The 25,117-nt window shown below is 40.2% G+C and overlaps 2 non-coding genes across 2 annotated transcripts; one reads left to right on the forward strand and one right to left on the reverse strand.

The window, feature by feature from the left end:
* Positions 1-4,799: 4,799 nt before the first annotated feature.
* TRNAM-CAU (transfer RNA methionine (anticodon CAU)) lies at positions 4,800-4,871 on the forward strand. Its single transcript has one exon. It is a non-coding gene; the product is annotated as a tRNA-Met (tRNA).
* A 1,259-nt stretch (positions 4,872-6,130) lies between these two features.
* TRNAM-CAU (transfer RNA methionine (anticodon CAU)) lies at positions 6,131-6,202 on the reverse strand. Its single transcript has one exon. It is a non-coding gene; the product is annotated as a tRNA-Met (tRNA).
* Positions 6,203-25,117: the final 18,915 nt, after the last annotated feature.

A 25,117-nucleotide genomic window follows, 5' to 3' on the forward strand; every position in this document is an offset into this window, starting at 1 on the left:
AATTCGTATTTATTTTGGCAGTAAAAAAACAGGAACGATCTCATTATGATTGAAACCGCCAGACTTGCATCGAATATTGTATTATGATCACGTTAATAATATGATAGGATATAAGAGGTTCTTAGTAGTTGTCCCATTTCCCATCAAGAAATGTTTTTCTCAGTGTAAACGCTAGCTCTATTTTACACAAATATTTGTGGAATATTTTACATGCTTAAAACTAGCAAATTTGTTATTTGTTTAATACCAGGATTGTTCTCTAATTAAATACCTCGCACTTCTAAAATGTATAATTTGTATTTATATGCCTTAAATTTGCAATTAAGTGTTGTAATAACTGATTTGACCACTGTCCCACTTTCTGTCAAATTCACACGGAGAGTATTTCAAGAGATTAAGACACCATGGGAGATAACAGCAGAGTGTAACAGAACGGCTCATGTATAGGTTAATACAGTAGCTTATAAATGAACTAGGCCGTACTAGATGACACCTGAGAGAAGACGTTAGTACAGGTCGTAGTAGTGATGACTGTTTAGTGTACTATATACCATTGTGTTGTTTTTATGACAATATGCTGGGTCTGTCTACCAGACAATCGACAGCCTTCCGCTTTACTATCCTAGCCTCAGATGTGTCAGTAATAGATGTTAGTCCTTAATCTTCTGTAGAAGAGAAGAGAGTTTTAAGTAGATCGTCCCGGTATGATCTTTAAAATTATTTAATATCAGTCCTTTCCTTGTCTCAACCTTTTATTTTCACGAGCTTCCTCTCACACTTCCACTATACCCATATCATATCTGCATCACTCCCACCACAACACCATCGGTCCACCCACCTCCACCATGCCCTCAACACACCTTCATCACGCCCTCAATACACCTCCATCACCCCCTCAACACACCTCCCTCACGCCCCTAACACACCTCCCTCACGCCCTTACTGCACCTCCATCACGCCACACCTTCACACACGCTCCACACTGTCATTCTTGATCCCTTTCCTTCGTTTTTTTCCTGTCCACTTTATTCAGCATTATCTGCCACTCCTAAGGTTCTTCCATTTTGAATTTCTGGTCTTCTATCCTCGTCGATTTTTTTCTTCTTTTCCCTTCTCTTCTTTTTTCTTCGACTCTTGCTCTACTTTGTTCCTGGTATCTTCCTATCCCATGTACTTCCTCTCCTCTTCCTAAATCATTTTCATCCTTTCTGTTCCACTTTCCTTCTCCAGGTTCTACTCTCTATCTCTTCCCTCCACTTCTTTCCTCTTCCCCATACTTTCCCTCGACTCCTCTACCACATTTTTTCTGTCCTTGTCTCCATCCCCACTCTTCCACCTCTCATCCTTCATATCTTTCCATACTCCCCCATCTATTTTCCATTTCTTTTTCCTTCCCTTTTCTCTACACTCAATTCTTCCTTGGTTCCTTCCTTCCTTCCTCTCTAACTATACCTTTCATCCACTTCTCTCTCCTTCATCTCCCATCTCTGACTCTTCTCCTCCCTTCCCTCTCCTCTCTGCCTTTTCATTCCCTTCTTTTCCACCCCTTCTCTCGCATTTCCTTCTATTCCCTTCCCCTCTCTACCGCTGCATTCCCTGTCGTTCCCTCCTGGCCAGCTCGCTCTTCAAACAAGCCAGCGTAACGACCCCGTACAACAAAATATTCTCCATGCATAATAGCCAAGCAAGTTTGCCAAAACGTTTAAGCGACTGGAAATTTGTAAGTTTCGTCAATTTTCATTTTTTTATCCTTGGTGGGTACGTTGTGACTGGGGACTGTTGAGTGACGCTGGATGAAGTTGTTTTGGATTAGGTGTTGAAGATGAATATGCCTGTGATTAAGCAGTGCTGAGTGGTGCATGAAATGGATTAGGTATTTTAGGTAGGTACCCTATAACTAGACGCTGCTGTGTGTTGGATATGATATTGAATTAGCTTGTATTGTATGAATTGGTAAGTGGTGTTGAGTGTGCTGGGTTAGAATTTAGGTTATAGGCGTGCTTAAGTGTGGGATCTTGTATGCTAGTTTTATAGCTAGGTGGTTCTAGTTGACAGTCATATATAATAAATATGTTTATAATGAATGTACTAGTTTAGGCAACAGTAGATACTAAGTATGCTCAACGAAATAACGTTAAAAGGTACTACATATGATAGGCTAGATGATTTTAGGTATCTTAGAGAAGAGTACATGTGTTATTGAATGCCTTTGGTGCTATAATATGCACAGAATCTATGCCGTTTTATTCTGGATGTTGTGTACCCAGTGTTAGATATTGTGTACTAGGTGCTATGATCATTGACCTAGATGATGCAAAGTAAAGTATTAAATAAGTTGCATTATTCGGTGCTAAGTTTTTTTTTTCGCATACGCTAGGCGATACTACGCGTTCGGTCTCTTCCAGTAAGTGACAACACAGGTGACCTAAGAGCAGCTGGGGTGAGAGGCAGAAATCTTACGTGAAGTGTAACTGCTTGGGATCGATAATGCAGGTCCGAAATCGACGAGCTGTGAGGGTAATTTATTCCATTCAGAGATAACAAGTTAAGCATCGACTTTCACCCGTCAGAATGTTGGGTTCCCTTGCTCTCGGTGGCTAGCAAGTAACCAAGAAGTAATCAATAGGTGCCCAGTAGGAACCTTTTCAGTTTGTTCTTGTTACCCAGCTACATTTTACCATTTTTGTTATTATTATTGTTATTATTAATTTATTAAGATATTAATGATACTAATATCAGTAATAATTGCATTAATACCAGTAATAACAGGTAGTGATCGTAATAACAGTCTTGTCAGTCTCGTGTACATAAATAAATGGTAGTCGTAATAGTAAATTAATAGTATTAGCATCGGTAGCTGTATTAGTTCTAGTAGTGTATTAGTACTAGTATTCTTATTAACACTTGTATCTGTATTTGTACCAGTAGCTGTATTAGTACCAGTAGCTGTATTACTGCTAGTAGCTGTATTAATACCACCACCTGTATTAGTATTAGTAGGTGTATTAGTACTATTAGCTGTATTATTACTAGCAGCTGTATTAGTATCATTAGCTGTATTATTGATAGTAGCTATATTACTGCTTGTAGCTGTATTAGTACTAGTAGCTGTATTAGTATTAGTAGCTGTATTAGTACTAGTAGCTGCATTAGTACCAGTACCTATATTAGTACCAATAGCTGTATTATTGCTAGTAGCTGTATTACTGCTAGTAGCTGTATTAGTATTAGTAGGTGTATTAGTACTAGTAGCTGTTTTAGTACTAGTACCTGTATTAGTACTAGTACCTGTATTAGTATTAGTAGTTGTATTAGTATTAGTAGCTGTATTAGTACTAGTAGCTATATTAGTACCAGTAGCTGTATTAGTACCAGTACCTGTATTAGTACTAGTACCTGTATTAGTACTAGTATCTGTATTAGTACTAGTAGCTGTATTAGTACCAGGACCTGTATTAGTACTAGTAGCTGTATTAGTACTCGTATCTGCATTAGTATTAGTAGCTGTATTAGTACCAGCACCTGTATTAGTACTAGTAGCTGTATTAGTACCAGTACCTGTATTAGTACTAGTAGCTGTATTAGTACTAGTAGCTATATTAGTACTAGTAGCTGTATTAGTACTAGCAGCAGTATAAGTACCAGTATCTGTATCAGTACTGGTAGCAGTATTAGTACCAGTAGCTGTATTACTGCTAGTAGCTGTATTAGTACCAGAACGTGTATTAGTACCAGTACCTGTATTAGTACTAGTAGCAGTATTAGTACCAGTACCTGCATTAGTACTAGTAGCAGTGTTAGTACCAGTACCTGTATTAGTACCAGTACCTGCATTAGTACTAGTAGCAGTATTAGTACCAGTACCTGTATTGGCGCTAGCATCTGTATTAGTGTCAGTAGCTATGTTACTGCTAGTAGCTGTATTAATAATGTAATGTGCAGGCGCAATCCACTTAATTAGTCCGAAATATAAAACATCTGATCACGAGTAAATGTTTGCAAACACGCCAACGCTCGCACTCGCGCACGCTTGCACACGCACACACACGCACACACACACACACACACACACACACACACACACACACACACACACACACACACACACACACACACACACACACACACACACACACACACACACACACACACACACACACACATGTATGCATGAATGCATGCATTAGGGAGCTGCGGAGATTCGAACTGGTGGTACGGAACTGGAAACTCTTCAGTCAACCTTCTAGAGCAGATTGAATGGTAGATTAGAATAATGGTTCCCCAAACCCACCGTAATGTTAGCAGACACCACCAACTGTGACTGTGGCCTGCGAGTTCTGACAGACATCCTCCCAGCACACACATTAACGGTACCTCATTGTATTAGAAAAAAAATACACTTATAAAACCTATTTGCCATAAATATGCAAAAAAGGCATCTACAATTCAATTCCATAAGAAACCTCCATGGCAATCAAGTTAAAGTGTCACGCTGTTAATGGAGAGATCGTTTCATCAAAAATATTTTTTTAAAAATATTATAACCCTTGTTTTACGTAAACCTTTAAAACTGACTTTGCTACTGTGTACATAGTTCATTATTAATGGCACTATAAGAGCTTTTGAGTGTTTGTATAACTTTTTGTTTTGTGGGGATAGGCAGAAGCAAAAATATTTATTTATTTTCTCATTGTCCAATGGATGTCTTAGTCTTGCTATCACACAGATGAAAATATCTGTATTCTTTGCTGATACAGAATAATTTTAAAATATACATATATAAATATGTTTACTAGGGCAGCAGAGTGGCGCAGTGGAAGCGTGCTGGGCCCATAACCCAGAGGTCCGTGGATCGAAACCACGCTCTGCTATAGATATATTTTTGTGTTGTAATCAAAACAATATATATATATATATATATATATATATATATATATATATATATATATATATATATATATATATATATATATATATATATATATATATATATATTATTTGGATATTAATTTTAAATGGCAATATATGTATAAAGACGAGAAACTGGCTTAGTAAGAGGGGAAATATACGGAAAATTCTTGTAACTGGAAGAAATCATTTACATCTCTCACTAACTTTTTTATTTTTGTTGTTGTTAAAGTTTCTGCTCATGTCAAGTTGCTTTAGGGTTGTAATTACATATTTTGATTCTTTAGTATCATTTTGTGTTGAATATAAAGACAGGTTACATAATAAAGTTTCTAAACAATAAACAAAAAATCTTCAGTACCAATGTGATAATAAGTCACACTTTTTAAAATCTTGTGTTTACGGGTCACCGAGGCAGGGTGACCCGAAAAAGAAGAAACACTCCCACCACCATTCCATCACTGTCTTCCCAGAAACGTGCGATACTACAGGGGTGGAAAAATGTTACAGTTTTGAACTGTAGTATCGGCACGTCTCTAGCAAGACAGAGTTGTAAAATTAACAATCTGTAACACCATCTAGGGAATCTGAATGGGAAGAAATCTGCAAACAGACATTACGTATCAAACAGAAGAGGTTACCAGTCATGGTGTCCTATCTTCAGTGTTTTGTTTGCCATAGCAAACAGTTTCGGCATACGCATGTGGTAAAGCACATACATATGCCTGCTACCTTCTGGTGTATAACACTAAGTTTGAGAAGACAACTTTTCCTAGCATCATTTCAGAACCACTTTTATCAGTTTATAATTGTTGCCTTTAATGTTTGTTTACAAACATCTATCATGCCTATTGACGCAAACTGAAATAAATCATCTATTAGCTTTGGAATATGGTACATACATATTTTTACATATTTTACAGTTACGCAAAAATTGCATTAAATGCACATTTCTTTTGCCATTTCATTGGTTATAAATTAAGTAGATTTATCCAAAGATAAACAACCAAACAATGTGGCGTATTAAATTTTAGGTTATGTTCATAACTAGTTATTTTGTATGCTAATAAAAATATTGTAAATAACGTTTAAATATCAGTAAATTTAACCTCATTAAAACAATCCATCAGAGTAATAAAAAATTATCCTCATCACACTTAGCGAATATTTTGTAATGCACGTACAAATGTACTTATAAAAGCAGGAAAAACAAAAATATGTATAGCAGAGCGTGGTTTCGATCCACGGACCTCTGGGTTATGGGCCCAGCACGCTTCCACTGCGCCACTCTGCTCGCTTTTATAAAGGTATTGTCTATTAATTTAAAATAATGTTTTACAATACATCAATATTAAGTGCAGTACGCAGCATCTCTGACGTGTGTGAGAGTCTCAGGGTGAAACAAGAGACAGATTTAAGAACATAAGAACATAAGAACGAAGGAACACTGCAGAAGGCCTACTTGCCCATGCGTGGCAGGTCCAAGTCTCCTTCCGGCTGAAGCCAATGCACCCAACCTAGTCAGGTCAGGTCACATTGACTTAAGGGAGGAACACGGCAACCGACCTGGTAGCACAAGCTTTGAGGTCCAACTCACACCCACCCACATCCACTCATGTATTTATCCAACCTATTTTTAAAGCTACACAACGTTCTGGCCTCTATAACTGTACTTGGGAGTTTGTTCCACTCATCCACAACTCTATTACCAAACCAGTACTTTCCTATATCCTTCCTGAATCTGAATTTTTCCAACTTAAAACCATTGCTGCGAGTCCTGTCTAGGTTAGATATTTTCAGCACACAATTTACATCCCATTTATTTATTCCTGTCTTCCATTTATACACCTCAATCATATCCCCCCTAATTCTACGTCTTTCTAGAGAGTGCAGATTCACACAGATTACACAAAAAAAATATAACAATGAAACCCAAGAATCAATATAAAAAGTAACTTCTGCAAAGGATAAAATGAATAAAAACCTTCCGAAAGAAGATGTAAATAAATAAATTAAGCCAAACAAGAATTTTTTTTGAGGGAAGAACAATTTTGGTTCTTCAGAGATTAGAGATAATCGATGCTAGTATTAACAAAGTAATTTTGAAGATACAATAATCAGTCTAAAAGTGAGTATGTTCTGGTCCTGGAGTCCAGGAGTAGGTATGTTCTGGTCCTGGAGTCCAGGAGTAGGTATGTTCTGGTCCTGGAGTCCAAGAGTAGGTATGTTCTGGTCCTGGAGTCCAGGAGTAGGTATGTTCTGGTCCTGGAGTCCAAGAGTAGGTATGTTCTGGTCCAAGAGTAGGTAGTCCAAGAGTAGGTATGTGGTCCTGGAGTCCAAGAGTGGAGTCCAGGAGTAGGTATGTTCCTGGTCCAGGAGTGGAGTCCAAGAGTAGGTATGTTCTGGTCCTGGAGTCCAAGAGTAGGTATGTTCTGGTCCTGGAGTCCAAGAGTAGGTATGTTCTGGTCCTGGAGTCCACGAGTAGGTATGTTCTGGTCCTGGAGTCCAGGAGTAAGTATGTTCTGGTCCTGGAGTCCAAGAGTAGGTATGTTCTGGTCCTGGAGTCCAGGAGTAGGTATGTTCTGGTCCTGGAGTCCAGGAGTAGGTATGTTCTGGTCCTGGAGTCCAAGAGTAGGTATGTTCTGGTCCTGGAGTCCAAGAGTAGGTATGTTCTGGTATTGGAGTCCAGGAGTAGGTATGTTCTGGCCCTGGAGTCCAAGAGTAGGTATGTTCTGGTCCTGGAGTCCAGGAGTAGGTATGTTCTGGTCCTGGAGTCCAAGAGTAGGTATCTTCTGGTCCTGGAGTCCAGGGGTAGGTATGTTCTGGTCCTGGAGTCCAGGAGTAGGTATGTTCTGGTCCTGGAGTCCAGGAGTAGGTATGTTCTGGTCCTGGGGTCAAAGAGTAGGTATCTTCTGGTCCTGGAGTCCAGGAGTAGGTATGTTCTGGTCCTGGAGTCCAAGAGTAGGTAAGCTCTGGTCCTGGAGTCCAAGAGTAGGTATGTTCTGGTCCTGGAGTCCAGGAGTAGGTATGTTCTGGTCCTGGAGTCCAAGAGTAGGTATCTTCTGGTCCTGGAGTCCAGGAGTAGGTATGTTCTGGTCCTGGAGTCCAGGAGTAGGTATGTTCTGGTCCTGGAGTCCAAGAGTAGGTATGTTCTGGTCCTGGAGTCCAGGAGTAGGTATGTTCTGGTCCTGGAGTCCAAGAGTAGGTATCTTCTGGTCCTGGAGTCCAGGAGTAGGTATCTTTTGGTCCTGGAGTCCAAGAGTAGGTATGTTCTGGTCCTGGAGTCCAGGAGTAGGTATGTTCTGGTCCTGGAGTCCAAGAGTAGGTATCTTCTGATCCTGGAGTCCAGGAGTAGGTACGTTCTGGTCCTGGAGTCCAAGAGTAGGCATGTTCTGGTCCTGGAGTCCAAGAGTAGGTATGTACTGGTCCTGGAGTCCAAGAGTAGGTATGTTCTTCTCCTGGAGTCCAAGAGTAGGTATGTTCTGATCCTGGAGTCCAAGAGTAGGTTTATTCTAGTCCTGGAGTCCAAGAGTAGGTATGTTCTGGTCCTGGAGTCCAAGAGTAGGTATGTTATGGTCCTGGAGTCCAGGAGTAGGTATGTTCTGGTCCTGGAGTCCAAGAGTAGGTATGTTCTGGTCCTGGAGTCAAGGAGTAGGTATGTTCTGGTCCTGGAGTCCAAGAGTAGGTATGTTCTGGTCCTGGAGTCCAAGAGTAGGTATGTTATGATCCTGGAGTCCAAGAGTAGGTATATTCTGGACCTGGATTCCAGGAGTAGGTATGTTCTGGTTCTGGAGTCCAAGAGTAGGTATGTTCTGATCCTGGAGTCCAAGCGTAGGTATCTTCTGGTCCTGGAGTCCAGGAGTAGGTATATTCTGGTCCTGGAGTCCAAGAGTAGGTATGTTCTGGTCCTGGAGTCCAGGAGTAGGTATGTTCTGGTCCTGGAGTCCAAGAGTAGGTATGTTCTGGTCCTGGAGTCCAAGAGTAGGTATGTTCTGGTCCTGGAGTCCAAGAGTAGGTATGTTCTGGTCCTGGAGTCCACGAGTAGGTATGTTCTGGTCCTGGAGTCCAGGAGTAAGTATGTTCTGGTCCTGGAGTCCAAGAGTAGGTATGTTCTGGTCCTGGAGTCCAGGAGTAGGTATGTTCTGGTCCTGGAGTCCAGGAGTAGGTATGTTCTAGTCCTGGAGTCCAAGAGTAGGTATGTTCTGGTCCTGGAGTCCAAGAGTAGGTATGTTCTGGTATTGGAGTCCAGGAGTAGGTATGTTCTGGCCCTGGAGTCCAAGAGTAGGTATGTTCTGGTTCTGGAGTCCAGGAGTAGGTATGTTCTGGTCCTGGAGTCCAAGAGTAGGTATCTTCTGGTCCTGGAGTCCAGGGGTAGGTATGTTCTGGTCCTGGAGTCCAGGAGTAGGTATGTTCTGGTCCTGGAGTCCAGGAGTAGGTATGTTCTGGTCCTGGGGTCAAAGAGTAGGTATCTTCTGGTCCTGGAGTCCAGGAGTAGGTATGTTCTGGTCCTGGAGTCCAAGAGTAGGTATGTTCTGGTCCTGGAGTCCAGGAGTAGGTATGTTCTGGTCCTGGAGTCCAAGAGTAGGTATCTTCTGGTCCTGGAGTCCAGGAGTAGGTAAGCTCTGGTCCTGGAGTCCAAGAGTAGGTATGTTCTGGTCCTGGAGTCCAGGAGTAGGTATGTTCTGGTCCTGGAGTCCAAGAGTAGGTATGTTCTGGTCCTGGAGTCCAGGAGTAGGTATGTTCTGGTCCTGGAGTCCAGGAGTAGGTATGTTCTGGTCCTGGAGTCCAAGAGTAGGTATGTTCTGGTCCTGGAGTCCAGGAGTAGGTATGTTCTGGTCCTGGAGTCCAAGAGTAGGTATCTTCTGGTCCTGGAGTCCAGGAGTAGGTATGTTCTGGTCCTGGAGTCCAAGAGTAGGTATGTTCTGGTCCTGGAGTCCAGGAGTAGGTATGTTCTGGTCCTGGAGTCCAAGAGTAGGTATCTTCTGGTCCTGGAGTCCAGGAGTAGGTACGTTCTGGTCCTGGAGTCCAAGAGTAGGCATGTTCTGGTCCTGGAGTCCAAGAGTAGGTATGTACTGGTCCTGGAGTTCAAGAGTAGGTATGTTCTTCTCCTGGAGTCCAAGAGTAGGTATGTTCTGATCCTGGAGTCCAAGAGTAGGTATGTTCTGGTCCTGGAGTCCAGGAGTAGGTTTATTCTAGTCCTGGAGTCCAAGAGTAGGTATGTTCTGGTCCTGGAGTCCAAGAGTAGGTATGTTATGGTCCTGGAGTCCAGGAGTAGGTATGTTCTGGTCCTGGAGTCCAAGAGTAGGTATGTTCTGGTCCTGGAGTCAAGGAGTAGGTATGTTCTGGTCCTGGAGTCCAAGAGTAGGTATGTTCTGGTCCTGGAGTCCAAGAGTAGGTATGTTATGATCCTGGAGTCCAAGAGTAGGTATATTCTGGTCCTGGATTCCAGGAGTAGGTATGTTCTGGTTCTGGAGTCCAAGAGTAGGTATGTTCTGATCCTGGAGTCCAAGCGTAGGTATCTTCTGGTCCTGGAGTCCAGGAGTAGGTATATTCTGGTCCTGGAGTCCAAGAGTAGGTATGTTCTAGTCCTGGAGTCCAAGAGTAAGTATGTTCTGGTCCTGGAGTCCAAGAGTAGGTATGTTCTGGTCCTGGAGTCCAAGAGTAGGTATGTTCTTCTCCTGAAGTCCAAGAATAGGCATGTTCTGGTCCTGGAGTCCAAGAGTAGGTATGTTCTGGTCCTGGAGTCCAAGAGTCGGTATGTTCTGGTCCTGGAATCCAAGTGTCAGTGAAGTTGATCAATAGCTTATAGGACATGGGGTCAGGAGCTATGACTTAATATCTGCAAACACAGATAGATGAGTTCATAGGTTGCCTCGGTGCGGTCTCTCACAACCGCACAAATACACCGACGCGCGTGCGCACACACACAGACACAGACACACACACACACACACACACACACACACACACACACACACACACACACACACACACACACACACACACACACACACACACACACACACACACACACACACACAAACACACACACGCAAACACACACACACACATACACTCACACACACACTCACACACACACACACACACACACACACACACACACGTGCACACACAAACACATACACACACACACACTCACACACACACACACACACACACACACACACACACACACACACACACACACACACACACACACACACACACACACACACAGTGTTTAGCCAGAATAGACAATTTTTGCGTGATTAGACATGTACGGACATATTTACGAATGATTTAGAAAGACTGCAAATGTTATCCAACAAGTGGCTACTAGAGATCAACCCCTCAAGTTTTCTCTCGTAAAAATGAGGGATACAAAACAAAATCAAAGAGATCATAGAGGCTAGTAGGAAGGAAACTCTAAGCATTAGACGAAGAACAGGAGCTACGAATTAATAGGGTTGAAGGCAACATATTGACTGTTTAAACATGTTTATGAACTCTGAGAACTGCCTTCAGGGGCCAAAGCAAAGTGTTGTTAAGACCAGTATATACCAGGCTATTGATAAAGTGTCCAACAATGGTCTAAAGCTTACTCCAAATCATGCATGTGCAAAAACTGGAGAAAGTTTTGAGATTTAAAACTTTTCTTGTGTGTAAGAAAGACACAAAGGCACCAGAGGATTCATTAATGCAATTCAGAGAACAGAAAGCATTTCGCTTATAGTGGGTCAACTTAGGAACTGCACTAGTTGGATGACGGAGCTAGTTGATTGCAGTATTCTGCTGAGGTGGGATGTGTTTGGCAAGTATTTCCAAGAGCGTAAAACTGCAAGTGTTTTGAGCGATAGTGTTGGCAGTATCCACGAGAGCAAATTTCAAAGTCATTGATGCAAGCCAGATTCTTTGATGACAATCCTGGTATTCTGGAAGCTCATGGGACAGTTATAAGTATTAATCTTTATAGTGCAGGCCGTGTTTAAACCGCCCCGCTAGTATACGTACTCCTGTTCAGTGATGTATTGTTAGAGGCTTCTATATGTTTTCCCCCACTTATACTTTACCACATACCGCACATGGTACGGTGTCAATATCGTAGTTGGTTCCAGTGCCTTGCATACTTTTTGCTAATGATGGAAGTCATGTTGGCCATATATTGAGGTCTTACTTCTAGCAATAAGGTTGTGAGTGTTCTCAGAAACCTGTTACCGGGGTAATGTGCCTGTCAGGAGTGTGCCTTTGTCTAATGATATATATGAGATCTTAATAGCTTTTCTTCTCCAATCGATGATGAAATGTACTGGGTATTGTGGCTAGTAAAAGCTCTTGTGTGTATAACTGCATTATTCTTTGAGGGAGGGAGGACTTGATTTTCTATAAGCTCTCAAATAAAATTGCATGACTCCTCGCATAGTATGTACATCACTGTGTAATAAATAAGTAGGTAAACATCCTTATTCGTGGATTTTTGTAGCCTGAAATCTGTTTTGATCATTCCTGCTAAGTAAAACATCACGAACTGTTTGGGAATTATGTTTTTCCTCTACCATGGTAAATGTGGTGGAGATTTTCACTGACTTCATGTTGTGCAGTGCTGTGGTGTCCAGACATCTAACATGATGTTCCCCCACGAAACGTAGCCAAGTTTCATTGCTGGAGATGTACGGCTTCAGTTTTTCGTCTTTCTGGTGTTCGATGTACTGCACTAGGTGGTGACTCCAAGACTATTTCATACAGCTACCTGTTCAAAGAGTCACCGACAGAGGAATAGTTAAGTTCTCTTGCTCTGGTGTAGATTCGTCGGTATGATAGCCAACCCGGGCCTTTTCCAAGATGTAGCGCGGCCTTGGCTCTCTGCCGAGGGAGTGTCTCAGACCAATGTCTGCCATGGGAGGAGGTACAAGTACCTCCTTGTCTTCTGGTACCAGCTGTCCCCAGGCGTAGCCCCATTCACCGCCCCCACGGGGCTCAATGGGAGTGGCTAGGCACCTTGGGCTGCTACAAACCCCGCCCACACTGGGCTCGAATGGTGTGGCAGCTGCATAGCAGCAGACGATGTCAGGAGGTGCAAAGGCAGCAAGCACTATAGGACCCTTTTGGAGTCACACTCCAGTTCTGGGCATTAAGCCCGAGTGCTGGGAAAGCTCAATAATGCCTCTTACTATGTGTGTTGCTGCTGCTACTACTTGCACTCTTCTATGATAATTAAGTTGATACACAACTCTATGTCGACGAAATCAGTGAACGGAAGAGGAATGTCAGGTTTTATATTCTTCACAAAGATGTTCTTAATTTTGTCAAGAATAATAGAGTGAGGACTGATTAGGCAGGACTAATGGTAACCAGTTTATACAGGTGCATAGCTAAAACTCCTGCCAGCTTGTATGGTGCCTCACCAATTCATGATCAGATAGGCTTGAGAGGATCTTCTGAATTGTCTTGGATATACCGTACATGCGGGCAGCCCTTGGGATGTAGGGGCCTGCAAATGAAGAAGTTTCTTAACCCATTTAGAGCGTTTCACAATTTCGCTAGTTTGGTTTAGAGAGTGGCTGATGCGTGTTCGCGTCATTCATGTTGGTGTTATAAGAAAAAAAAGAAGACAATATGGAAAACAATTCAGTATAAGACAACATCTCGCCATTGTTTCTCTTGTGAGATATACTAGTATAGGCCTCAATACCAGCTGCGACTGAAATGCGTCTATTTTTTGGATATTATAAGAACCAGTGGCAAATACGTACAGTGATAGACACACAGGTACAGATATGTATGAGAGAGCAGAAAGTCATGCAAGTTCAGCAATAATTAATATTTTCACGTATAAATACAGATCATAGTATACACAATAAGGTATATATGCAGGCTACTGTACGCATATTGGTTAAAGTAAACATATAGCTCCAGTTATACATAGTAAGACATTTAAACAACATAAGAGCTTAAAAATAGAAATAAAGAAATTTCTCACGATATCTTGGAGTCAGATTGTTTTAATGCAATTCACAAATCCCAGAATGCTCCACTGATGCTAAAAATTATTATAATTTCCTACTGTCAGCCTCTGTGATGCAATTTGGCGTCACATTAATATTATTGGTACAATCAATGTCCGGTGATAGCTGTAGCCATCGCGTTTGGCATATGCATTATTCAGCGTGTTAATTTCATATATTATTGTATTGCTCTCTCTTATTGCATTTTTTATCACAGATGTTTAAAAAATGGAGCAAATTTTGAGCATTTTTCAATATAGGAAAATTTATGTGCATAATGTGACAGAATCAAAATGAGTTGGATTTAATATTTTGTACTTTAATCTAGAAATGTTATCCTTGATTTCAAATCTTTCTAAACCGGTGTATAACTGTTACAGATTGATTTTAAAAATTTCATATATAATCTAGAAATTTCTCCCCTTGATTTTCAGGTTTTCTAATATCTAGAAATTTTCCACTATGATTTAAAGTCTTTGAAATACAATCTAGAAATGTTCCACCTCTGTCGGAGGAAGTAACAAAGTGCAAGCAAGCACATACTTGCCTTCACCTGTGAAAATCTCAAGTATTTACCGGCACACAGGAATGGAGGTCGATTCCTATTTGCATCTCTCGGAAAGGTACAAGAAAGTTGCTTAAAAAAGGTGGTTACTTTTATTTACACATTTGAAGCTGAAGTTTCTGGAACAGAAAAAGAAAGCATTTCCTCTTCGTGAAAGATTTGACTTCCTCCGTGAAAAATATCAGGATTTTGTTTTCCCTAAGAAATACCTACTAAACATGTCCTAAGAACGTTTTATTAAACTGTTGTATTAACTGAAGTTCCGAAGGTCTCCCCATAGTTATCAAGAGAACTTTCTCATAAGACGCTAGTTATACAGTAATACAGTAGTGTGCAAATTAATTAATTGGAACAGAAGTAAATTTTGTGATTACCATATAATATGTTTTAGTCTCTGGCTTAGTATATTTTTTTTTTCAGAAGAGTTTGCTACAGACTTCTGGCAACCATCCATTTTTGCTGTTACCATGCAACTCTCGTCAGTGCCTCAACAGCTGTTGTTCTGTAAGGCTAGAAAGTGTACAAGTATTGAAGCTCTTAGAAAATATGCTGCTATGAGTATAAGACAGATCGCCGAAAATTTGAGCATAGCAAAGTCGACTGTTCGTCGGATTCTGAAGAGAGATGACGACACTGGTGATTGTGGAAGACAATGTAAGACAGCACCTCACAATGACAAAATTATCATAAGAAATACTGTGAAGGATCCCAAGACAACCAGCAAAGATCTACAGAGAGATTTGGCTTCAACTGGTGTAAATATTGATTCTTCAACTTTTCAACGAAGGCTCCGTGAAGTTGGCAGAACTACTAGAAAGCCGGTAAAGAAACAATTATTCCTGCCATGAAGAATAAACGGCTGCGTTGCGCACTCGATCATAAAGGATGGACGACAAATGAATGGGGGTAAGTTATATTTGCAGATGAAAAGCATTTTAAAGTACCTGGGTACAGATCAGTGGTAGTAGGACCGAGCAAAGGTGAGCCTCTTCGGAATGGACACGTTCAACAAAAGTCAAAACACCAACCTAAGATGTTTTGGGGAGTTTTACTGCTAAAGGCCTTGGATGGCTGATGGTTGAAAGAACGATGAACAATGACAAATACAACAATTCTGGCAACTCATTTGCTTCCCATTGTGGAGAGACTTTCCTGACGAACAAGGCATTTTCCAGCAGGGTCTTTCTCCATGCCACACTTTCAGAAAAATGCTGACATTCTTCGAAGAGAGTGGGCCAAACATTCTTAGTTGATCTGGAAACTCTCCTGACCTTAATCTAATTGAGAATCTATTTTCAATAAGCAAACAGAGAATCGTGAGACAGGACTGTTCAGCTTTGGAGAAGTTAATTGCTGGTACCACAACGAATACTTTGCCAAAATATGTTCAACATTGGTCGATTTTATGCCAAAGCGTATAGCAATACTTGCAATAGCAAAGGGTAGCCAAATATTGAAATAAATTAATTATCTCTCATATTATTGCCGTGTATTTTTCAAATAAAAATTAATTTTCCATGTAATTGTCTTATTTCCTAACTGTCCCAATTAATATGCACACTACTGTAAGATCAAAAGAAACCAGTATAGCATTAGAAACTATAACTGCTTCTTTAGCGAGAATGAAACATAAAAATAATTTTAAAAGCTACTAATAGGACAATTACTGCCTCATTCGCCAAAGTCAAGTATTAAAATAATTAGCTACAGGGCTAATAAAAGAAACTTTTACGGCTTCTTTAGAAAAAGTTATATATTGTAAAAATGAATTGCAAGTGGAAACATTATATGCAAGCAGTCCACATTATCATTAAGGGAGTAAGCAAAGCTTCTCTTAACTGCATTAAAAGGATGTTCTGTATAATAACTTATACTAAGGGAAGGAAAATAACAAATATATCAACATACCGCAATATACGTGACCCTGGCACTCCTCTCAAAGTATGCAATAGTCTTTATTACCTGTCCGAGACCGTGAATCTGATGGTTTCTACCTAGTCCGTGTTACTATGAATGTGTGTGTGTGTGTGTGTGTGTGTGTGTGTGTGTGTGTGTGTGTGTGTGTGTGTGTGTGTGTGTGTGTGTGTGTGTACTCACCTAGTTGTACCCACCTAGTTGTGGTTGCAGAGGTCGAGTCATAGCTCCTGGCCCCGCCTCTTCACTCGTTGCTACTGGGTCACTCTCCCTGAACCATGAGCTTTATCATACCTCTGCTTAAAGCTGTGCATGGATCCTGCCTCCACTACATCGATTCCCAAACTATTCCACTTCCTGACTACTCTGTGACTGAAGAAATACTTCCTAACATCCCTGTGATTCATCTGTGCCTTCAACTTATAACTGTGTCCCCTTGTTGTTGTGTTCCAAATCTGGAACATCCTGTCTTTGTCCACCTCGTCAATTTCTCTCAGTATTTTATATGTCGTTATCATGTCCCCTCTATCTCTCCTGTCCTCCAGTGTCGTCAGATCGATTTCCCTTAACCTCTCCCCTTTAGCTCTGGGACTAGTCTTGTTGCAAACCTTTGCACTTTCTCTAGTTTCTTTATGTGCTTGGCTAGGTGTGGGTTCCAAACTGGCGCCGCATACTCCAATATGGGCCTAACGTACACGATGTACAGGGTCCTGAACGATTCCTTATTAAGATGCCGGAATGCTGTTCTTAGGTTTGCTAGGCGCTCATATGCTGCAGCAGTTATTTGGTTGATGTGCGCCTCAGGAGATGTGTCTGGTGTTATACTCACCCCAAAATCTTTTTCCTTGAGTGAGGTTTGTAGTTTCTGGCCCCCTAGCCTGTACTCCATCTACGATCTTCTTTGCCCTTCCCCAATCTTCATGACTTTGCATTTGGTGTGTGTGTGTGTGTGTGTGTGTGTGTGTGTGTGTGTGTGTGTGTGTGTGTGTGTGTGTGTGTGTGTGTGTGTGTGTGTGTGTGTGTGTGTGTGTGTGTGTGTGTGTGTGTGTGTGTGTGAGTGTGTGTGTTTCTCTCTAAGAAATCATTTTGACTAAGAGAGTGTGAGCTAATCCTTTCGTCCTGGCTGTCAGGTGTTGGATAACAGGAAATGGTTATCAAAATTCTTGTTTCCTAATTTCTTTCTTAGTCATTTAAGCGTATTCGAAAAGAGTCGTACTGCTTCATGATGCATTAAGTCTTGCAGAAAATTGTTCGACATCGTACACGCTGGTGCAGTAGAGTTCTTAACACAACATTTATCTGCACACAACCATCAATGTCTTCACCTACACATAAACATGACAACCCTTACTTTAGAACATAACAACCTTCATCTACACACCAACATAACAATCTTCACCTACACACCAACATAACAACCTTCATCTACACACCAACATAACAATCTTCACCTACACACCAACATAACAACCTTTATCTACACATCAATATAACAATCTTCACCTACACACCAACATAACAACCTTCATCTACACACCAACATAACAATCTTCACCTACACACCAACATAACAATCTTCACCTACACACCAACATAACAACCTTCATCTACACACCAACATAACAATCTTCACCTACACACCAACATAACAACCTTCATCTACACACCAACATAACAATCTTCACCTACACACCAACATAACAACCTTCATCTACACACCAACATAACAATCTTCACCTACACACCAACATAACAACCTTTATCTACACATCAATATAACAATCTTCACCTACACACCAACATAACAACCTTCATCTACACACCAACATAACAATCTTCACCTACACACCAACATAACAACCTTCATCTACACACCAACATAACAATCTTCACCAACACACCAACATAACAACCTTCATCTACACACCAACATAACAATCTTCACCTAGACACCAACATAACAACCTTCATCTACACACCAACATAACAATCTTCACCTACACACCAACATAACAACCTTCATCTACACACCAACATAACAATCTTCACCTACACACCAACATAACAACCTTTATCTACACATCAATATAACAATCTTCACCTACACACCAACATAACAACCTTCATCTACACACCAACATAACAATCTTCACCAACACACCAACATAACAACCTTCATCTACACACCAACATAACAATCTTCACCTAGACACCAACATAACAATCTTCACCTACACACCAACATAACAACCTTCATCTACACACCAACATAACAATCTTCACCTACACACCAACATAACAACCTTCATCTACACACCAACATAACAATCTTCACCTAGACACCAACATAACAATCTTCACCTACACAACAACATAATCTTCAGCAACACATCAACATAATAATCATCACCTACACACCAACATAACAATCTTCACCTACACACCAACATCACAGTTATCACCTACGCACCAACATCAAAATCTTCGTCAACACCCCAACATCACAACATTTACCAAAACCATAAGGAAGAAAAGACACAGCATCTCCTGTCTTCAGATGTTGCATCACTTATCTTTCCATCACTGCGGTAGCGACCTCCACTATCTCTTGTTTATGTGTGACGCACGGAGATGAAGCTGTGCCGAGGGAACTGATGACTGCAAAAAAGGCTCTTCCCTAGTTAATGAAAATGGCTGTCAGGAATAGGACAGTTAGAAGTTACACCAAGTCAGATAGTATTATCATAAGCACAGGAAGCTCATGACGCGAGAATTTTCTATATTGCTCGACAAGATATATATATATCTATATATATATATATATATATATATATATATATATATATATATATATATATATATATATATATATATATATATATATATATATATATATATATATATATATATATATATATGAAATAAGATCAGAGTAAACAGGTGATTTCAGAATATGCAAAACAACCACTGTGAAAGAATAGAGAAATTCCAAGCGCTTTCGTGACTACTCACATTGTCAAGGTTCCCTGATAATGTGAGTAGTCACGAAAGAGCTTGGAATTTCTCTATTCTTTCACAGTGGTTGTTTTGCATATATATATATATATATATATATATATATATATATATATATATATATATATATATATATATATATATATATATATATATATATATATATATATATATATATATATATATATATATATATATATATATATATATATATATATATATATATATATATATATATATATATATATATATATGTATATATATATATATATATATATATATAAATATATATATATATATATATATATATATATATATATATATATATATATATATATATATATATAAATATATATATATATATACATATGTGTATTTATATAAATATATATATATACATATATATATATATATATATATATATATATATATATATATATATATATATATATATATATATATATATATAAATGCAAAACAACCACTGTGAAAGAATAGAGAAATTCCAAGCTCTTTCGTGACTACTCACATTATCAGGGAACCTTGACAATGTGAGTAGTCACGAAAGCGCTTGGAATTTCTCTATTCTTTCACAGTGGTTGTTTTACATATTCTGAAATCACCTGTTTACTGTGATCTTATTGCATATATATACATATATATATATATATATATATATATATATATATATATATATATATATATATATATATAAGTAGTCGATTTTTCCACTGAGCGGTCCCTTCCGGTTTAGGGCCTTCCACTGAGCGGTCCCTTCCGGTTTAGGGCCTTCCACTGAGCGGTCCCTTCCGGTTTAGGCCTTCCACTGGGCGGTCCCTTCCGGTCTAGGACCAGCAGCTGGAGGGTCACCTTTTCACACCTAGGTGTTACTTCCGGTTTTGACCATGACCTCGCCCTCGAGACTACCTCACCCTTGACCCCCCAACCAATACCCCCAGCCCACGACCCCTCCCCTTCGCGACCCCGCCGTCGCGCCGCGCGCCCGCCCGCGCGCCCGCCCGCGTCCTTCGCGACCCCCGCGCGCGCCCGCCCGCGCGCCTGCCCGCGCCCTTCGCGACCCCCGCCCGCGCCTTCTGCTGCGCCTTCTGCAGCGTCGTCCGGATCGCCCCCGCGCCCCGATTTTTTTTCCGATTTTTTTCGAATTTTTTTTGAATTTCATTTTCTTGTGCTCTCCATCTCCTCGGATCAAGTTTTTAAGGTTCCCCCTCTCACTTTCACCCCCATCCCAAAATTTCTCGAAATCAAAGTCTCCATCTCCTCAGATCAAATTTTTAAGGTTCCCCCTCCCACTTTCACCCCCCAATCCCAAAAATTTCTCGATAATACAAGTTTTGGATTCCCCCCTATGGGGGTTTTGAATTTCTTATGATCACCTTGGATCAAATTTTTGGATTACCCCTCCCACTTTCACCCACCCCCCACCTCAAATTTTTCTCGATAATACCAAGACTCCATCTCCTCGGATCAAATTTTTTGGATCCCCCTATGGGTTTTCGAAATTCTCCATCTCCTTGGATCAAGGTTTTTTTTTTTGGATTGTCCCTCCTTCCACCCCCCCCAACCCCAAAAATTTCTCAATATTACAAGTTTTTGCATTCCCCCCTATGGGGGTTTTCGAAATTCTCCGTCTCCTTGGATCAAATTTTTAAGGTTCCCCCCTCCCACTTTCACCCCCCCAACCCCAAAATTTCTCGATAATACAAGTTTTGGATTCCCCCCTATGGGGGTTTCGAAATTCTTATGATCTCCTCGGATCAAGTTTTTCTCGAAATCAAAGTCTCCATCTCCTTGGATCAAATTTTTGGATTACCCCTCTCACTTTCACTCCCACCCCAAAATTTCTCGATAATACCAAGACTCCATCTCCTTGGATCAAGGTTTTTTGGATTCCCCCCTCTGGGGGTAAGCATTCAAATGAACTCCTCCTATGGGGCATGGTGCTCTCTCTTACTACAGGTCTAAACAAGTCAAATGAAGGGTGTTTACTCGGCGGTCAGTATTCCTCTCATTAAGTTAAATGAACTAAAAAAGGACCACACACACAGGCTGAATCTTGTCGACCCTTTTAGTTCATTCAAGTTAATAAGGGGACATAGTAGTGACGTCACACACACAGGTTGAATCATGACGACCCTTTTAGTTCATTAAAGTTAATAAGGGGATATAGTACCTACATCATAGGGAAAACATTTTCACTCTTAACCCAGGTTAATCCAAATAATTTCACATTTTTGTTTCGTTAATACCCACAACAATCCAACAATTTCTTTACAACACAAGTCTAGACATTTTTCTCGTTTTAACTATTTCATCTCAGGTCACTCCCCCACGAAGTAACCTCCTCCCCACCCTCCCGAACCCTCACACTCCAACCAACACCTCACAATTTTCACTCATAACCCCCAATTTTTCTCGTTTTAACCCTTTTAGTTCATTAAAGTTAATAAGGGGACACAGTACATCAGAAAGTCACCACAACACTTATAACCACTTTTCGATAAATTCACTAGTCACAATTTTACATATTACGAAGTTAATACGCACACACACCTCACTTTGAACACCTTCAAAACACTCTCTTAAATCATTTGAATACTCACAAAAATACCTTTATACATTTCCAAACAACACTGAAATACTCCAAAACATCATTCGAACACCCCCAAAATCACCTCTGAATACTCCCAGAACACCTTCATAAGTACTCTTGCACATCATTTGAACACCTTCATAAGTACTCTCATAATCATTTGTACACCTTCAAAAAACACCTTTGAATACTCACATAAACACCCTTGAACACCTTCAAAACACCTTTGAATAACCTCAAAACACCTTTGAACACCTTCAAAACACCCTTGAACACCCTTGATCACCTTCAAAAAAACAACATTTGAACACACTCAAAACACCTTTGAACACCTTTGAACATTTCCAAACAACACTGAAACACTTCCAAAAACACCATTTGAGTACTCCCAAATGCACCACTGAATACTAAAACACCACTGAATACACTCAAAACACCACCAAAATCACCATGAAACACTTCCAAAAAACACAATTTGAGTACTCCCAATTACACCACTGAATACTACTAAAACACCGCTGAATTCAATCAAAACACCCTTCAACACCTTCAAACACCCTTGAACACCTTCAAAACACTCTTGAACACCTTCAAAAGCACCTTTGAACATTTCCAAAACACTATTTGAGTACTCCCAATTACACCACTGATTACTACTAAAACACCGCTGAATTCAATCAAAACACCCTTCAACACCTTCAAACACCCTTGAACACCTTCAAAACACTCTTGAACACCTTCAAAAACACCTTTGAACATTTCCAATCAACACTGAAACACTTCCAAAAAACACAATTTGAGTACTCCCAATTACACCACTGAATACTACTAAAACACCGCTGAATTCAATCAAAACACCCTTCAACACCTTCAAAACACCTTTGAACACCTTTGAACATTTCCAAAACACTATTTGAGTACTCCCAATTACACCACTGATTACTACTAAAACACCGCTGAATTCAATCAAAACACCCTTCAACACCTTCAAACACCCTTGAACACACTCAAAACACCCTTCAACACCTTCAAAACACCTTTGAACACCTTCAAAACACCTTTGAACACATTCAAAACACTCTCATAATCATTTGAACACACTCAAAACACCTTTGAATAACCTCAAAACACCTTTGAACACCTTCAAAACACCCTTGAACACCCTTGATCACCTTCAAAAAAACAACATTTGAACACACTCAAAACACCTTTGAACACCTTTGAACATTTCCAAACAACACTGAAACACTTCCAAAAACACCATTTGAGTACTCCCAAATACACCACTGAATACTAAAACACCACTGAATACACTCAAAACACCACCAAAATCACCATAAACTAAGATCAACACCCACATCCCACAACACCCACAACCCACAACACCCACAATTTTTTCTCGTTTTATCTAATTTCATCAGAAAGTCACAACACCCACACCTCCCATTTTTTTCTCGTTTTAACCCTTTTAGTTCATTAAAGTTAATAAGGGGACACACTACATCAGAAAAAGTCACAAAAACAACCCACTTATAACGTCTTTTCGGTATCTCTAGTTCGACAACAACACCCACATCCCACAACACCCACATCCCACATCCCACACACACACACAGACACACACACACACACACATCCCTAACCTAGCCTAACCTAACCTAACTTATCCTAACCTAACCTAACCTAACCTAACCTAACCTAACCTAACCTAACCTAACTTATCCTAACCTAGCCTAACCTAACCTAACCTAACCTTACCTAACTTATCCTAACCTAACCTAACCTAGCCTAACCTAACCTAACTTAACCTAACCTAACCTAACCTAACCGAACCTACCCTAACCTAACCTTACCTAACATAACCTAACCTAGCCTAACCTAACCTAACCTAACTTAACCTAACCCAACCTAACCTAACCTAACCTAGCCTAACCTAACTTAACCTAACCTAACCTAACCTAACCTACCCTAACCTAACCTAACCTAACCTAACCTAACCTATCTTAACCTTACCTAACCTAACCTAGCCGAACCTATCCTAACCTAACCTAAAATATATTGGAACACTTCCAAAATACATTAGAGTACTCCAGAATTACTTTGAACGACTCCATTTTTTTTGGATATTTCCAAATTAGTTTTGAAAACTTTATCGTAAAATCGAACATTATTTTCTTGTTGGTAAACACACTCAATGGTAGAAATATTTACTCGATTTCCGAATAGAAACACTTTCCTCGCTCTGAGAGACTCATTGTGGGTCACCCCTTCCCCCCCAACACCACTGGGTAATGCGGTTCACACCCAAGGTAGATTTAAGATAATCATGAACACCTGCGTCAACTCAGGACAGACAGACGCCATGAAATGCGGGTAACATCCAAGGTAGAAAATCATCTCTTTCCAGACCAACTGTCTATCCTAACCTAACCTAACCTAACCTAACCTAATTCCTAACCTAACCTAACCTCACCTAACCGAACCTAACCTAACTCCATCAATCACCTCTATCCTAACCTAACCTAACCTAACCTAACCCAACCTAACTCCATCAAACACCTCTATCCTAACCTAACCTAACCTATCCTAACCTAACCTAACTCCATCAAACACCTCGAATACTACCTAACTTAACCTAACCTAACCTTACCTAACCTACCGAACCTAACCTAACCTAACCTAACCTATCCTAACCTGTCCTAACCTAACCTATCCTAACCTAACCTAACCTAACCTAACCTAACTTATCCTAAGCTAACCTAACCTAACTTATCCTAACCTAACCTATCCTAACCTAACCTAACCTAAAATAACGAACCTAACCTAACTTATCCTAATCTAATCTAACCTAACCTAACTTATCCTAACCTAACCTAACTTAACCTAACCCTAACCTAACCTAACCTAACCTAACCTAAAATAACCTAACCTAACTTATCCTAACCTACTCACTTTACTTTGAACACCTTCAAAACACTCTCATACATCATTTGAGACCCCCTTTTCTCAATATCTCTCATCCACAACCTTTATCATCTCACTACAGAACAACCCCAAGATTACTTCGAACACTCTCATAAAGCATTTGAGTACTCACATAAA

This window comes from Cherax quadricarinatus, chromosome 22, assembly GCF_038502225.1.
Source record: "Cherax quadricarinatus isolate ZL_2023a chromosome 22, ASM3850222v1, whole genome shotgun sequence".
Classification (NCBI taxonomy): Eukaryota; Metazoa; Arthropoda; class Malacostraca; order Decapoda; family Parastacidae; genus Cherax; species Cherax quadricarinatus.